Source organism: Apium graveolens, chromosome 11 (assembly GCF_009905375.1).
Source record: "Apium graveolens cultivar Ventura chromosome 11, ASM990537v1, whole genome shotgun sequence".
In the NCBI taxonomy this organism is placed as follows: domain Eukaryota; kingdom Viridiplantae; phylum Streptophyta; class Magnoliopsida; order Apiales; family Apiaceae; genus Apium; species Apium graveolens.
In genome coordinates, this window is record NC_133657.1 from 131,694,758 (window position 1) to 131,712,046 (window position 17,289).

Consider the following 17,289-nt stretch of genomic DNA (forward strand, 5'->3'; position numbering starts at 1 on the left):
TCCTTCAACTTATTCGTTTCCCCTCCATCTCTCCTACTAGTGCTAGAGTTTTGTTCCTTAACGTTTTCCCATTTTGGCACATCATCTCTGTCGATTATTTTATGTAAGAAGTTCTCGTCGCATTTTTACATGCTCGTCTCATGTTACACGCTTAGCATCAGATTTAACATTTTTTCCCGTAGTAACGCAAGGCACGTCGCGTCCTGTTGCCATCTTGAAGGAAGCACCATTTCATACGTAATTGATTGATACGTTTTAGGATCGTGGAACGTTCAGCTTCCGTCATCGGTCGGACTTCTTTAATCATTCCCCGTATAATATCTATAGTACTACGATACCTTCTGGGTCATACTTGTTATTCTCGCTAGCGCCTTAGACGTATTGATGTTTATTGGTACATGCTACCAGTGGCCTTTATAGGGCGTGTACGATCTTCTTTGCCTTCTATCAGCTCTGACAATGACATCCTTCATTCATTTATGTTTTCCTTCGTAAGGGATATCGACGACTATTTTTCGTATGCTAGCGTGGTAAGTACATCTACACGAATTATCTGTCAATAATAGGCGATTCCCCAAACCGTTCCAAATAAAAGGTAAGCCGCTAGACGTATCTTCAATGGTCATGATAGTCCTCTCATTCTACTTGTCGATTTGAGAACTCAAAGTCATTCCTCTGTCCGTCCTTTTTCACAAAATATCTTGGGAAATAGTCCCGTTAATTAAATCTTGGGTCCTTGCGCGACGCAGTCGTCACATGGTCTCTCTGTCCCAATTATCTCTTCTGTATTCATAACAATTTTGTAGAGTGGACATCTATCGTTTGCATAATAAAATAAGCGGTCGTATTTAATCTATCACTCAAAATCCTCAAATAGCGCGACGGCTAACTTGGTTCTTGATAATCCTCCTTCAAAATTTATTATAATTAACTCTTACTCTTATTTGGGTCATCTACAAGTCATAATCGCCAAAATTTTAATCCCCCGCCTTTCCATTTTCATTTTCAACCATGTCGAATACTTACTTACATACTCAATGACATCCCTTTTTATATTATGTCATGACTAATATCCGTTTATATTTTAGGCATCTTTAAGTCTTCCTGTTAAGTAATAAAGAGTTCTTTTCATGCGATCCTTATCATCAGTTATTCTGAGATTTGTCATCCTCAATATATCTTTTTCTACTTAAAGTATCGGCCACCATATTGGCCTTTCCTTGATGATAATAGATTTCTCAATCATAGCCTTTGATTAATATGACTATAGCCTCTATCTCGTGTTCAGTGTAAGAAAAAAAGATTCCAAAATTTTCTCATAAGTAAACTCCTTGTCCCTTTCAGTCTGAACCTTATCGCAATTATTCTAGATCAGTACTAGGATGCCTTATGTCACGGTCCTTAAGCTGCGTAGATTATCATTACATTTCATATAAAATCCTGTTTTTATCACCGAGTATTTCTACCAAGAGGTTATTACTAATCTTTGTTAGTCCTTTAACAATATAGCAAGAATTACAGAAGGGGGGTTGAATGGAATTCTTGAACCTTTTTCTCGAAATAAAAATGTTCATCTCGAATATAGATATAATGTTTTGATTAGCACAATGCGGAATAGAAACTTAATTAAATCAAAACATAAGTAATTAAAAACAAGAATCTTTAAAAACTTTCTGGTGGATTTAAACAATTCCACCAGAGATATATATAATATATCGAGAGGACTCTGTGTGCAGGAATGCTCACAGCTGCTTACAAATGGAACTACTGAGAATACAGGAAATGCTAATGATTCTGCTTACAAAGATTTCTCTGTTTTTGTGTTTCTCAGCTATCTCAGTTATTTTTCTATTTGCTACTCTCTTGGTTTATATAATACCAAGATTACAAAGTCAAAAAGACTGAATAATTATAAAAACTATCAGTCTTAAGCTTTGCTGATTTTCGTCCTCTATTACCCAGTTAATGGGCTTCCACAGTGTGTTTGTATACATCTCGACGGCTGTGTGTCAGCTTTCACTGTTCAACTGCTGTTTGAATTCTTCATATGATCATCCGTCGACTTTCAGAACATCCGTTGATGGTTTAATTGATCATCCGTCGACTGCTATATTAAACATCCGTTGATAGTCATTTGATCATCCGTCGATGGCTTTGTTAATCATCCGTCGGTAGCTATTTTGGCACTTGACTCTATTTCACTTATGCAGAATTACAAGACATCATTTATGTACAATTAATCAACCTATTTTGCATATCTAGTTAAAGTCAACATGACTTATATGCTACTACAGATTCTATACAAAGGTGCATACATAACTGTGCTACAAACTTATTATTACATAAGCTACTCACTCGATGGATAATAAGTTAATCATCCGTCGGGACTATAATGAGTTATCCGTCGGGACTATAATTCTTATCCGTCGAGTGCTACATAATTTCACTAAGTAAAATCTACTTAGATGTTTTGTTTATGAAATCATCAAGTACACAACATATGCACAACAATCTCCCCCAATTTATGTCTACTGGAATTATAGCCATAAATTAAGAGATACTTGATGATAACAAAACATCCTGAACATACATCTTTAAAGATAAGTAGATAAACTGAAAGTGCTTCAATTAAACAAAATGTACAAGGTTTGGCTCACAGTCAATTCAAGATGCTCCTCTAGCCTGAGCAGATTTTTCTAGTTCCTTGAAGGTCTGGATCTTCTTCCAAGCTTTCTGTTATTTTCCTCAATTTGATTCTGGAGCTGCCTGTGGAATTTCAGTTCATCAGATTCTGAGAGATCTAGCTTTTCTTGCATTTCCAAGAGAGTCTCATTGCTAGAGATACTCAGTTGGTCTTCTAATCTGAAGAATCTTCTCACACCCTTGTCATCCATGAACTTCATCAGCCAGTAGGGCCTTAGATGCACTCTTCTCCCTGTATATGGGATGATTAGTGTCTTTGGGAGTGCATCTTTAGCTCTAACACTCCTCAGCTCTTCAATCTTCTTCAATACTAGTCTTCTTGCAGTTACATTGAACCCAAAGTTTTTCTTGAAGGATGAATAGACTTTAATCAGCACAACTTGGCTTTCTTGAAGAATCCTGTGAAGTGGCCACTGAATCTCCCTTCCTCCTTTGTACTTGAACACCGACCTTTCAGGTATGTTTCTGTATGCATCAATTGTCCTTACTTCATCCAGTTCATCCATATAAAGATTTAGATCTGAAAATTCTTTGATGTCATACAAGTACAAGTAGTCTCCCCTATTGACCTTGGGTTGAGCTTTAGCTACTGACTTGGATTTGAGAGGTGACAGCTTCACTTTCTTGACTGCCCTTGACTTTGTCCTTTTTGGCTTGCTAAGGATTGGTAAGTTGAAGTCAGGAATTGGTATGTTATCCCACTCTATTGGCTCATCCTTTGGCACAATAGGTTCACCATGTATGTTCCTGTAGGGATCCACCACCCTTATGTCTTCAAATACCACAGAGGGCTTTGATGCTTGAGTTGTAGCTGGTGTGGATTCCTTAGGAAATTGATCTTCCAATTCCTTGTCAACAACATCCAGTTTCCTTTTTGTTCTTCTAGCCAATTCTTTCTTCCTTGGGGATTTCGTCTGTTCTTCTGTTCTTCAATTTTCTTCTTTGATTCTGCAGCTTCAGATGGTTGAGAGGGAATTTGTTGAGAAGAGTTTACAGCCTGTAGCTTAGCCAAGATAGTAATCTGTTCTTTCTTTTGTTTAGACTTCTTTGCATCTAGAACAGCTTGCCTCTTTTCCTGCTTTAATCTGGATTTTTCTTCTTTCTTTGCTTGAGCAAATTGTGGATGTCCAGCTACCACACAAATTTCCTTTCCATTTCTGAATATCTTAGCAATTCTCCTTTTTGAAGCTGAATCAGCTGGATCTTTATAGAAGACAATAGATCTTGACAGAAGCTTCTTTTCATCAGGCTTGGGTGTCTCATACACAGTGTCCACAGGGTTCTTCCAAGATAATTTTGGATAATTTGCCCTTGGTTTAAGAATTGTTTCAGCCTTTGTAGACTTGATGCAGGAAGATTATCCTTTTTCCAGATAGTTTATGCTCATCTCATTCACACTGATTGTCTTGACATGAGAGTGATGGATGGCTGACTTAACTGGCTCCTTGACTAGTTCAAACTTTTTCTGTATCTCCTCATCAATCTTATTCCAGTTGATCAAACTCAACTTTCCTTTTTCAGCAACTTTCAAATTTGCTGCTGCTGCTTTAATTAGATCTATACCATCTGCAACTGTTGGCTTGGAGACAGTAATTGAAGGTACAATTACTTTGCTGATTTGTACTTGAAGTTTCTCCCCCTCAGTTGGTCCTTTCTCCCCCTTACTTGATTCTCTCTCCCCCTTTTTGTTATCATCAAGTTGTTAGCCAGTTGCATGAGAAGATTTGTCTGAGTCTGTTGATTTTGAAGAAGGATAGCCGCTGAATTCTCAATAACTTGAACTCTGTCTTCCAGCTTGGCCAGCTTCTTTTCAGAATCTGATTCTCTCCTCAATCTTAGTAATAGATCTTGCATGGTACCATATGGCATTACCGAATCCAGCTTCTCAGAATTGTAGGTCTTCAAGTCAGTTATATCCCTTTTTAGTTCATCCACACTCAGATTCTGTCTTAAGTGCTGGATCTTCATGAGATGTAGAGAGTCTAGGTGAGCTTGAAGAATGGCCTTGGTACCAGCATCTGAAGTTTCCTGAAGGGCCTTTTGAATAGCCATCACTTGCTTGACCAAAGACACACCAAATTGTCCTGGTGTAAATTCCTTTGTCCATGCCCATCCAGTTAAATTTAAAACAGAACTTGGGCCTTCATCTCCCCCTAAGTTCATGCTTCCATCCAAAGAAACAGAGTCATCATCATTAGAATTTACTCCAAATTCTTCAAATGGCTCACCAGCTTGAGAAGGCATCCTATTGACAACAGCTTTATATCTTTGAAGAGATTCTGAGGTGTGTACTAAGTTCAAAGTCTGTTCTGCCTCCACATTGCCCTGAGTAGCCAACAATTGATAGGCTGACACAGGATGAGTAAAAGTATCAGCATCCAAGGAAATGTTATCAATTTCAGCTTTGTAATGTTGCTGAAATTGTATTTCCCTTTCAGCATCATCCACAATTATTGACTCACTAGCAATGGCTGGATCCACCCTTATATCTCCTGTACCTGCCTTTCTTTCATAATCTCTTTTTTGTTGCATCAGGGTCTCACCCTGGCTCCCCACCCTCACACCCTCACCTTCACCTACTAAGGTGGGACTCCTCTCACTCACTTTTGCCAATCCTGAATAAATGGATTGCTGAGATTCACTCTTTTCCTCTCCTTTTGCCTGGGAGCAACCCAGCCTCTCACTCAATGCACTCTCCTCTCTCAGTCCTAAGAGTGACTGTATTACCACTAAATCTTCTGCACTGGAAATAATTAAAGTTTGAAGTTGTGCAGAGACACTCGACGAATAAGTGATATCCATCGGGTGAGTGGTAAAGCTATCCGACGGATAACTGCTGTTAAGCTTATCCGTCGGGATACAATCACTACTCGACGGATGAGCAATATTTATCGAGAGAGTAGAAATGAATGAGGTGGGAAGAGAAACTATTGTTGACTCTGTGTTGATTGAAGTTATTTGAGGCACAGATGTCACAATAGTATCTGAAAGAATTGGCAAGTGAGCCAACAAATCATCTAAAAGATGATGTTCACTTGCGCTAGATTTTGGCTTCCCCAACAGAGTTAAAGAAGGGGAATCAGGAATTGAAGTGTTTATCATATCCACTTCCAGAGAGTTTGTTGGTGAGTATGGTGTTTCAGAGGCTTTTATTATAAGAGATTTTGGCTGTTACTCCACATTTATTAGAGCCACATCAAACTGAATTTGAGAAAGTGCAGGGACTGTGTCTTTAGCACCAGTTTGCACTGTGTGTGTGCCCTGTGCATCCCCAATGGTTTTGGATTTCTTCTTTCTTGTGTAAGTTTGGGGTAAGCTTGTGTCACTAACCCTTTTGGCCTGTGCTCTTGGCTGAGAACTTTGTTCAATAGCCACATCCTTTTGGGAGGATGTAGCTAGAAGTGAGCTTTTTTCCTTTTTAAGCACTGCAGTTTGTTGGGAAACTGCAGTGTGGCTAGGCTGGGATTCACTCACCTCTCCAACCTTATCCTTGGGGTTTCTTTGATATTCACCCCTTCTCTCACCTAACTGACCCTCCTTCACACTCCCCTCTTTGGCTTTGGTAGATTTTTCAACTGGTACCTTTTGAGAGATACCAGAGGGGGTTTTCTTTGACTTGGATTTAGAAATTACAGTTGTTTTGGCAGCTTTGGTAGACAACTATTTGGTCATTATCACAGTTGCCATAGCTACTCCTGAACTCAAAGAAATTGAGGAGATTGGAATAGTTGAGGGTATGGATGAACTTACCTCACTTACCTGAGGTGTCTGCATTACAGGAAAGTAGAACATTGGCACATCCCTATGATGGTTGGCTCTGTTCAAATCTGCAATGATTCTTCTCTCTTGAACCCAACAAGATAATTTGTTGTTTGGGTTCTCAAGTACAATCTCTTGACAAAGATGGTTAGCCAATATCATGAAAAATCTAGCATAATATACATTCTTTCCCCTTTTGGATAACTCACCTAGTTTAAAACCTAACTCATACAAGACAAGGTCACTGAAATTGTAAAATTTATCTGTAACTAGCATGTATAGCATGTTAAGCATGGAAATGTTTACAGAATCAAAATTACTGATTTTTCCAGAGAAAACTTTAGTCACAACATCACACATGAAACTCCATTCCTTCCTAAGACCTAATCTTCTAATATCACTAAGATTAGTAGTAGGAAGTGCATAATGCATGGAATTAAGCATATTGATAATATCAGTGTCATTGTGTGGTGAAGTTACATTATCATCAGGAATTTTGAACCATGCTTTTATCACATCACTATTGATACAGAACTCATTACCTTTGATAGTTAGAGTGATGTTTTGTCAGTAGAGTTGTAGATTACAGTGGTCCACATCTCTTCAACAACTTCATAGAAAATTGTGGGTGATTCAAGCATGGCATAACTTAACTTGCAGTTCTTCACGAAGTCCATCATCTTGTGATAGTCTTCTAATTGCCGAATACCCTTATTGACCAAAGCAGTGAAGTTGTTCTTCTCATAAATGAACCCAGTCTGAGACATAATCTTTACTACATGTGCCATTGTTAGAGAATGAAAGCTTGAAGAGAAAGTGAATATTTGCTTGAGAGAGAATGAAATAAAAGCAGTTGAATTTGAGAATGATAAAAGAAAATAATTGGAAGGAAATAAGCTTTTATACTATCTCAAAAACAACGGATGAAAATAATAAAGTAAAGTAAATTACCCAATAGAAATTGCCTAAAATAGCCGTTTTAAAAATAAACTGTAAAAATTCCACCCATTATCCATCGTGTAATGCTTACAAACTGTAAGTATACTCGATGGATAATGTTCAGGGAATTAACAGTTAAGATTTAGACAATTCGACGGATAAGGATAAACTGTTATTCGTCGAGTTTTAAAAGATTCCAAAAAAGTAATTGATTTTTATTTGCAAATAGTATATCGACGGATGACTCAACTCGATGGATAATGGTCATCCGTCGAGATGCAAATTTTGACTTAGCCAAAATTTCATCCATGACTAAAAATCAGCTAAATTTCTGGCTACATTTCAACTTGCAAAAAACCTAGATAAATTCAAGAGTATTTAAGCATACCTAACTCACTTACCAACCTTGAAAAGGTGGATTCATCCAGTGGCTTGGTAAAGATATCTGCAAGTTGCTTCTCACTTGGAACAAAATGTAACTCTACAGTACCATTCATTACATGTTCCCTTATGAAATGGTACTTGATGTCTATGTGCTTTATCCTTGAATGTTGCACTGGATTTTCAGTGATGGCAATTGCACTTGTGTTATCACAGAAAATAGGAATCCTCTCAACTTGCAAACCATAGTCTAGCAATTGATTTTTCATCCATAAAATATGTGCACAGCAACTGCCAGCAGCAATATATTCAGCTTCAGCTGTAGAAGTAGAAACTGAATTTTGCTTTTTACTGAACCAGGACACAAGCTTGTTTCCTAGAAATTGACAAGTTCCTGTTGTGATCTTTCTGTCAATTCTGCAACCTGCATAATCTGCATCTGAATAACCAGTTAGATCAAAACCAGAATCTCTAGGATACCAAATGCCAAGTTTTGGTGTTCCCTTGAGATATCTAAAAATTCTCTTAATAGCTATCAAGTGAGATTCTCTAGGATCAGCCTGAAATCTAGCACATAAACATGTAGCAAACATTATATCTGGCCTACTAGCTGTTAAGTACAGAAGTGAGCCAACCATGCCTCTATAGCTTGAAATATCCACAGACTTTTCAGTAGTGTTTAATTCAAGCTTAGTTGCAGTGGCCATGGGAATTTTTGCAGATGTGCAATCCATTAGATCAAACTTCTTTAAAAGATCAAAAATATATTTAGTTTGACTAATGAATATTCCATCACTAACTTGTTTAACTTGTAAACCAAGAAAGTAAGTTAGTTATCCTATCATACTCATTTCATACTTACTTTGCATCAGTTTGGCAAACTTTTTACAAAGTTTCTCATCTGTAGAGCCAAAAATATTATCATCTACATAAATTTGAACAAGTATGCTAGAGCAATTAACATTTCTGAAAAATAAAGTTTTATCTACCGTACCTCTTGTGAAGTGATTTTCCAAAAGGAACTTTGATAAAGTGTCATACCAGGCTCTAGGTGCTTGCTTCAGTCCATAAAGTGCTTTCAGTAGATAATAGACATACTCTGGAAAATTTGGATCTTCAAAGCCATGATGTTGACTAATATACACTTCTTCCTCCAAATCTCCATTTAGAAAGGCACTTTTGACATCCATTTGATAGACCTTGAAATTGGCATGGGCTGCATAGGCTAAGAAGATTCTGATGGCTTCAAGTCTTGCAACAGGAGCAAAAGTTTCATCAAAATCTATTCCTTCTTGCTGGCAATAGCCTTTAGCAACCAATCTGGCTTTGTTCCTTACTACTATGCCATTTTCATCCATCTTGTTTCTGAATACCCATTTGGTGTCTATTGGATTCTTTCCTTTAGGCTTGGGTACCAGCTTCCATACTTTATTCCTTTTAAATTGGTTTAGCTCCTCCTGCATAGCTAAAATCCAATCAGGATCTAACAAGGCTTCTTCTACCTTCTTTGGTTCTTCCTTTGACAAAAAGCTGCTGTATAGACATTCTTCTTGAGTTGCTCTCCTGGTTTGAACTCTAGAAGAAACATCACCAATAATTAGTTCAAAGGGGTGATCTTTTGTCCATTTCCTTGGTTGAGGTAGATTAGCTCTAGATGAAGATACCTCATTGTTGTCTTGATGTGTGATTGAGTTTTGATTGCTAGAAACTCCCCCTGAGTTTGTGCATCTTTGATTTGAGAAAGGGGTACTTTCTATGGGTGATCTGCCTTGACTTCCTGCTCCTCTTGATAACCCGACGGATGGTGAATTTTGAGTACCGACGGATGAGGCAGGTTGTCTTCCGACGGATAACACAGATTGCCTTCCGAAGGATGAAGCATTATGTAACTCGACGGATGTTGAGTTTTGTGCTTCATTGGTGGTAGATTTGTCTGCATTATCCTTAGACACTGTTTCTTGATCACTCTCATCATCACTTTCATCACTGACCATCTCAACATTATCAAATTTAAGGCTCTCATGGTAATCTCCATCTTTCAGTCCTTCAATCTTTTTATCATCAAACACAACATGTATAGATTCCAAAACAATGTTGGTTCTTAGATTGTAGATTCTATATGTTTTACCAACAGCATATCCAACAAAAAATTCCTTCATCTGCTTTAGCATCAAACTTCCCATTTTGATCTGTTTGATTTCTCAGAATATAGCATTTACAGCCAAAGACATGAAGAAAGTTTAGAGTTGGCTTCTTGTTCTTGAACAATTGATAAGGAGTCATACATCTTGCTTGATTAATCAGAGAGATGTTCTGAGGGTAGCATGCAGTGTTTATAGCTTCAGCCCAGAAATATGTTGGTAATTTTGATTCTTCAAGCATTGTCCTTGCAGCTTCAATAAGTGATCCGTTCTTCCTTTCCACTACTCCATTCTGTTGTGGAGTTCTTGCTACTGAGAACTCATGTAAGATTCCATTTTCCTCACAAAATGATCTCATGACATAGTTCTTGAACTCAGTTCCATTGTCACTCCTGATTCTTCTAACTTTGAAATCAGGATGATTGTTAACTTGCCTTATGTGATTGATGATGATTTTACTAGCCTCATCTTTAGACTTTAGGAAATATCTCCAAGAGAACTTTGAAAAATCATCTACAATTACTAGGCAAAATCTTTTCTTTGAAATTGACAATACATTGACTGGTCCAAACAGATCCATGTGAAGCAGTTGCAGAGGCTCTTCAATTGCTGAATCAAGTTTCTTCCTAAATGATGCTTTGATCTGCTTCCCTTTTTGGCAGGCATCACACAGTCCATCCTTTGTAAACTCCACTAGAGGAATGCCTCTTACTAGTTCTTTCTTTACCAGCTCATTCATGGTCTTGAAGTTTAAATGGGATAGCTTCTTGTGCCATAGCCAACTTTCATCTTGACTTGCTTTACTGAGAAGACAAGTTACAGATTCTGCTTTAGTTGAGTTGAAGTCAGCTAGGTACATATTTCCTCTTCTCACACCAGTGAGAATCACTTTGTTATTTTGATTATTAATCACAACACAGGCTTCTTTGTTGAAGGTTACTGAGTTGCCTTTGTCACAAAGCTGGCTGATACTCAATAGATTGTGTTTGAGACTATCCACTAAGGCAACCTCTTCAATGATGACATTGTCCTTTAAAATCAAGCCATATCCCACAGTATAACCTTTGCTGTCATCTTTAAAAGTAATACTTGGGCCAGCTCTCTCCTTAAACTCTGTTAGCAGGGTAGAATCACCAGTCATGTGTCTTAAACAGCCACTATCCAAGTACCAAAGATTCTTTCTGTTTCCCAGCCACTATTTTGGTACCCAAGTTTCCTTGGGTCCTGTCTTGTTAGATTTCTTCTTCTGTTTCTTAGGTTTTATCTAATTTGACTTAGGAATTTCAGATTCTTCCTTAGTCAATTGGGTTGTACCTTTGAAACCACTAAATGCAACAGAATTATCATGCATGTTATGGCTAACAGGAAATGGCATGCTTGGTGCAAACATGTTATTCCAGTAAGGCATGTTAAATGGCATTTGAGGCATATTGTATGTAACATAATATGGATTAGGAGCAAATGGCATATTAGCAAACTGTGCATTTATATTCTGTGTAGGCATAGCATTAACAGGCATGGGAGGCATGTCATTCATGTTAGGAAATTGAGGCTGAACAGACATGGGAGTAGGCATGGCAGATTTGCAATTAACAGACAAATGATTTACACTACCACACATGACACAGATTTTTCTAGGAGCATATTTATCAGGTGTGTAGTTATTGTGTTTGTTAATCCCTACTTTACCATTTCTATTGTTTTTCTTTTTAGTCTCTGTTTTTACCTCTATTTTCTCAAGTCTGTCACTTAACTGTTTGACAGTCATGTGACCAACATTAGCCTTTTTCCCTTTCTTAGCTTGACTTGACTCTCCTGAAACAAAGTTCTTGGAAACAGACCCATACTTATCATTTAGCTTGATTAATTTGGCTTTGCTAATGGGTTTGCTTACAGCCGACGGATGAGGATTTTTATCATTCGACGGATAACACTTTTTGTTATCCGACGGATAGTCCTCATCATCCTTCGAGTCTACATCTGTCAGCAACCCAGCTACCAAAATAGGTTCTAGTTTCTCTTTATTCTTTTTCCAGGCTTCATCACAAAAAGACTCAATTCCTTGAACTTTGGTGATTTGAGCATAAAAATCCCTAGATGTTTTCCATGCTTTAATCACCTCTTGTTCACGCTCGAGCTGCTTTTTCAAAATTTCTTCCTTTTTCAAGGACTCGGTTAATTCCTCCTTGGCAATCTTACACTCAATTTTTAGTTTCTCAAACTCAACAAACTGAGACTCAAGCACATTATTCCTCTCACTTAAAAACAAGTTGTTTTCTTTGATTTTAGCATTTTCTTTAGTGCGGGACTTAAGTGTAACACGCAAATGATACAATTCTGTAGACATGTCATTTATGGCATCATTACACTCAGCTTTAGATAAATGTGCAAGGTTTGTAGTGATTACCTGATTGCTTGAGGAACTTGTCTCTGTTTCATCAGACTTGGCCATTAGGGCTAGATTGACATAGCTGACAACTTCATCTTCATCCAAACCATCTGCTGCCCAGTAATTCTCTTGTGTAATAAAAGTCCTTTCCTTTTGTTTGAGTAGATCAAAGTATTTTTGCTTATAATCCACATACTCAAACCTTTTCTTACTAGAATCTGACTTTCTACACTCATTTGCAAAATGCCCTGCCAAGCCACATTTGAAACATTTGAATTTTGACTTATCCACCATGTTTCTATTTGGCTTGGCTATTCCAAAGTTCTTCTTGAACTTGAGCTTGGCAAATCTCCTTGAAAGAAATGCTAGGTGCTCATCAATGTCCTCCATATCATCTTGGCTCAATGATTCTTCAGTTTCTGCAGCTAGTCCTTTACCCTTATTCTCACAGACCTTTGAAGTTGATTCTACAGCTTCCATCTTCACTTCCTTCTCCTTTTCCAGATCAGCAACTAGTGCAATGGATCCTCCTTTCTTCTGTCCTCTCTCCATTCTTTCATCCTGCTCTATCTCAAGCTCATAGGTCTTCAGAATGCCATACAGTCTCTCTAAAGTAAACTCCTTATAATCTTGTGAGTTTCTCAATGAGACTGTCATTGGTTTCCATTCCTTTGGAAGAGATCTGAGAAATTTCAGATTGGAGTCTTTAGTCTGATAGACTCCTCCATGTAACTTAAGAGCATTTAGTAGTTTTTGGAATCTACTAAAAATGTCAGTGAGTGACTCACTTTCTTCATTGTGAAAATGCTCATATTGCTGAATCAGGAGGTGCATTTTATTTTCTCTTACTTGCTCAGTGCCATCACAAATTATCTGTATTGTGTCCCAAACTTCCTTGGCAGTTTTGCAGTTGATAATGTTATCAAACATGTCTGCATCAACTCCATTGAACAGAATGTTCATGGCCTTTTTATCTTTCCTGACTTGTTCAATGTCAGGATCAGACCATTTTTATGCCTTGGCTTTGGAACAGATGGCCCGTTTCCTGTTGCAGCTTTCATTGGAACATGAGGGCCTCTTTCTATGCAGTCCACATAGGCCTCATCTTGAGAAAACATATGAAAATGCATCTTTACCTTCCAATGATGGTAATTATCTTTATCAAGAAAAGAAATCTTGACTCCAACATCTTTCTTGTTCATCTTGCTGAATTGTTTTGATCTTTAAACTCTGTGTAGATTAAGAGCTTGCTCTGATACCAATTGTTAGTCCCTTAACAATATAGAAAGAATTACAGAAGGGGTTTGAATGGAATTCTTGAACCTTTTTCTCGAAATAAAAATGTTCAACTCGAATATAGATATAATGTTTTGATTAGCACAATGCGGAATAGAAACTTAATTGAATCAAAACATAAGTAATTAAAAACAAGAGTCTTTAAAAACTTTCTGGTGGATTTAAACAATTCCACCAGAGATATATATAATATATCGAGAGGACTCTGTGTGCAGGAATGCTCACAGCTGCTTACAAATGGAACTACTGAGAATACAGGAAATGCTAATGATTCTGCTTACAAAGATTTCTCTGTTTTTGTGTTTCTCAGCTATCTCAGTTATTTTTCTATTTGCTACTCTCTTGGTTTATATAATACCAAGATTACAAAGTCAAAAAGACTGAACAATTATAAAAACTATCAGTCTTAAGCTTTGCTGCTTTTCGTCCTCTATTACCCAGTTAATGGGCTTCCACATTGTGTTTGTATACATCTCGATGGCTGTGTGTCAGCTTTCACTGTTCAACTGTTGTTTGAATTCTTCATATGATTATCCGTCGACTTTCAGAACATCCGTTTATGGTTTAATTGATCATTCGTCGACTGCTATATTATACATCCGTTGATAGTCATTTGATCATCCGTCGATGGCTTTGTTAATCATCCGTCGGTAGCTATTTTGGCACTTGACTCTATTTCACTTATGCAGAATTACAAGACATCATTTATGTACAATTAATCAACCTATTCTGCATATCTAGTTAAAGTCAACATGACTTATATGCTACTACAGATTCTATACAAAGGTGTACACATAACTGTGCTACAAACTTATTATTACATAAGCTACTCACTCGATGGATAATAAGTTAATCATCCGTCGGGACTATAATGAGTTATCCGTTGGGACTATAATTCTTATCCGTCGAGTGCTACATAATTTCACTAAGTAAAATCTACTTAGATGTTTTGTTTATGAAATCATCAAGTACACAACATATGCACAACAATCTTACCTTCACTCTTTGAAAATCTTATTCCTCGAATTCATACATGATTAGTCTTTCCCGAATTCATTAGTTCTTATCCTGATAGTGTTTTACAGAAGCGTACCTCACTAATCACGTTGTATCTCTATTATTGTTCTTCTATAACCATGTTAAAGATCCTTATAATAACAACTAAATATGGTATTCCCTTTTTAAAACAACTTACTCATCGCGATGCTCTGATTGCACCATCATAGCACTGAGCTTTCAGTCTCATATTACAACAATCGATTCTCAACTATACCTCTCTTTGTTCAGAAGGCAATTAGCCGTGGAAAAATGATTTTCACGATATCGATGAAATTTAGACAATTTTAACAAGATTTTAAAATCTAACATCTAAACAAATAATGAGCTCTGAATAAAAGAGTCGCAACACTCAGAAGATTTATAACTTGGAAGGAAGAATACAACAAGGATTATCCTTCCATGTCCTTAGAATTTTATATTGTGATATTATAGAGAATATCCATTGAAACCAATGATTGCTGAATAATAACATCATATGAATGATACTTGTAAGATTTTCCCATTGAAAAAATACTTTTCTTTTCGAATAACGAAGGAAATTTGAAATAACATTCTCAACCAAAGGTTAATTATTGAGGTTTCAAAATGATGTTATTTTGGAGGAAGGAATTTTACTCAATGATTAACAAATAAGGAAGTATATTGTTCTTCAATCACTTTATGATTTTAATTGGTTATTCTTTATATAAACGAAAGAATAGAATATTTTATAAACAAAATATTTTATAAAACTGAATATGAATTCTTGTTTGAGTGGGCGACCTAGTTAGGTCTCAACTAAATCATTCTTTGAAAATTTCATCAACAATTAAATTTTGCATATGTAGTGCACTATGGAATAATAAAAATTTGATTGGAAGTGGAACTAGCAAAATAATAGCTAGTTCATATCAAGCAATATTATCAACCGGCTAAGAAAATGGCCAGCATAATTGGTTTGGCCCATAGCAACTAGCTAGGACAATTAGCTAGGCTTTCGTCGTATTAATTAAAATTTTGACTAGTTAGGACAATTAACTAGTTATTCATGAGAACATATGCAACTAGGCATATTTCATTTTGTTTGTAAAAAAAACTCAACATCGTAACCACTGAAGAAATTATGGCTACCTGGATGCGATTTTGAAATAAAGAGTTTTTAAATTTGGGCCGAGAAACACAATTATAACTCTGAATAGAGTGGTCTTGGAATCAGAACAATCGATAGCCTCTTATCAAATATTTCTTTCCAAATAAAGGGTACACTTATAGGTGCCCTAGTTCACATACTTTATCAGATCTTTAAATAGAATTGAATTCGGAATACCAATATCAAATTGATACCCTTACTATGATTTCAAAGTTCAATATATAATTTCATCCCGATTAGAAGAAAAGGATTCCCGAGGAATATATGAATATTAAATCATCCATGTTTTTAAAAAATTATTAGATATTTACGATCTCGACTGAGAGTAAGTATGAAAGATGAATCAAATGAAGATATTCATTATGAATATTCGTCGATGAATTGAGGAAATTTATGAAAAAAATCCTTGGATAATTGAAATAAAGTATAAATAGCTCTGAGCCGAACAAGAAGATCATAATCTATGAATGAAAGTTCATGGATTAACTAAAAAAATTGAACAAGTCCTGATGCGGAGAAAGACTATTCAAGATGGTCACATCAGGAGTTCAAAGTAGGGAACGAAAAGGATTTCCTGATATAACTTATCAAGGCAATACGAATGATTAACAATTTGGAGGGAGTAATGTGACAGTGAGTAGGTGCCAAAATATTTCAGTGATTATCCTAACTCTCGTCATTATCCATCTGAGGATGATCCCACCTCTTCTTCTTCATAATTCCATGTTTCAAATAGTTTCTTTTTCAATATCATTTTAAAATCACTTACTAACTTGACTTTCACACGTATATCTGTCATTCCGGTGTTTTACCTCGAAGACCTTACTCAAAAATATTCCAAAAACATCTGTTAAGCCGATAGTTGCCTGCTGCACACATCTGTTACTAATTATAAGTGGCCAGTTCCCCCTGAGAACAGATCAAAGAGATCTATTAGGGATCTCAATGTAGTCTATAAGTTTAATGGCATGTGTGTGTAATTGAACATACGTTATCGAATATATTAGAGGTCTATGAGTATATATACATAGCCTCTGACATCATATCTACTGAAGAATTCCGCTCTAGACTCACTGGTTTATCCTTTTTAAAAGGTTATAAGATCGAACTATCGCTTATTGTAATCTTACGCCATTTAATTGTAGTCATGCCATCAATTGTCGATGCTCTCGATCTCTGAGCTAAACCATCAGAACCTTACATGTTAAGCGCACTAATAATATCACGTAGTGTACTCGTCTTATGATAACATTCTTATATTACATTCAAATATTCCATAATAGAATTAGAATCCTTAAGGGTATTTTGGACACTATCTCTGGTGAGTTTGTGATTAATACAACATTCCCATCCTCATTGGTAAAATGACACCTTCAACTAGTTTGGGTCAATAACCTCAACTGTATAATAATAGTTAGACTTTATGGTTCTTACATGTGATGCCCCTTCATGGGCAACCTATAAAGAACTACGAGTAACCATACTCGTGTTAT